At 44.1% G+C, this 1,673-nt stretch overlaps 1 pseudogene; it reads left to right on the top strand.

Annotated features, from left to right (window-relative positions):
• Positions 1 to 210: 210 nt before the first annotated feature.
• LOC105044555 (uncharacterized) lies at positions 211 to 1,254 on the top strand (annotated as a pseudogene).
• The last annotated feature ends 419 nt before the right edge of the window (positions 1,255 to 1,673 follow it).

Here is a 1,673-nt window from a genome sequence, read left to right as displayed (position 1 = left end):
TGATCTCATAGATCAATAAATTTGGTCATGAATTCAATTCGATCCGATTTAATTTTTTATCGAAATAAGTATGAATCTAATATTAAGATTCGATCAAAAAAATTAGATTGGATCGAGATTACTCGAGATCCAATCCGATCCAATCTGATCCAATCCATTTGTAGGCCACATGTAGCCGGCCCTTGTTGGAGCCAGAGGCCGGCAATACCTGCGCACAATTCCGCATCGCTGGAATGTAGGCCATTTCGCTGGAGCCCCCTAGCTTACACGGGCAGAAAAGACGAGCTTGCAGGCCATTCCCCAGGAGCACCCTAAAATGGTCGACAGGATGAGCTTGAAGCTTCTCATAGACAAATCCTCCCACAGGGTCCTTTTTGCTGAAGCTGGCAAAGAGGTGGTGGATTTCCTCTTTGGCCTCTTGTGTATGCCGGTAGGTACCATCATAAAACTCCTAACCAAGGAGCGGATGTTGGGTTCCATTGCCAACATCTATCAAAGCATAGAGGCTGGATGACACCTACCTCCAAACCACCCAAAATAAGACCTTACTACTCAACCCTAAGGTGTCGTTGCCATCGCACTCTCAACCCATGCTTTTCCTGCCAGGACCCTCGGCACCCAAAAGGTACTATATATGTCCCTTGTGCTACTCCAACTACAACAATGTTGTCCATTTTACTGATGTTTACGGGACTCACTGTCCTTGCAACGGTCAAATGACAAAAGAGAAACACTACATGGATTCCAAGTCCAATAGGGTTGAAGTTAACGGTGGTGGCGGATTTGTCCATGGTATTGTGACCTATACCATTTCGGACGATTTAACGGTAACGGCAATGTCCACGATCTCTAGCATCACGCTTCTCAACAATTTTAACATCAAAGATCTGGGCTCGCTTGAGGAAAGTACCGTGGAACTCGGCTTAGAAGAGGTTATCTTCTCGCTCGCTGTCTATCTACTAATTTCACATGCTATTACTTGTTTTACATTGTTCATTTGTTGCTGAAATGCTCAGGGGTTGGAGCTCCTGAAGGCTTCTCTGCAGTCGAAAACCGTTCTCACCGACGTTTTTCTCGGGAAGAAGTAGGCGGATGTGGATTGGGAACCAACGAATGGATGGCAGGATCCAAGTGCTTTTGTCTTCGACGTTTTGTTGCATTTGGCTTTAATGGGTATAATGTATTTATATATGGGGTTTGAACTTGCAAGAACGTTCTCTGTTTCTCTGATCTCTTTTCGGCAATCTTGCACTTATCAACATGAACAAGGTTACATCTATCTCACCAGTCTTTTTTTTTTTTTTTTTGATGAATATGGGAGGCAAGAAGCCACCCAGCTTTTATTGATAACAAAAAATATGTACAAGTAACCAGGGGAAGAGCCCCCAGAGTTTCACCACTGGCCTGAAAAGAAGTATTCATAGACCCGCATCAAGACAATACATACCAAAAAAAGAGTTTCGAGCAAGACCAACCGGATGTCTGATCACAGTCGCCCGGGCGGTAAGACAATGAAATACGAACGAACACCAGGCGATCCCGACAGACATCAGTATGCTTAAAGTTAACAGTGTTTTTTTATTAAATTTTTTTTCCCCTTCGGGTTGGGGGTGGAGGAGGCGGAAGACAGGGAGCTGAAACAAAGCTTGATATATAGATAAATATCGTCAGCA

Source organism: Elaeis guineensis, chromosome 5 (assembly GCF_000442705.2).
Source record: "Elaeis guineensis isolate ETL-2024a chromosome 5, EG11, whole genome shotgun sequence".
Classification (NCBI taxonomy): domain Eukaryota; kingdom Viridiplantae; phylum Streptophyta; class Magnoliopsida; order Arecales; family Arecaceae; genus Elaeis; species Elaeis guineensis.
The sequence above is the reverse complement of the archived record's forward strand: the minus strand, read 5'-3'. Positions and strand labels throughout refer to the sequence as shown.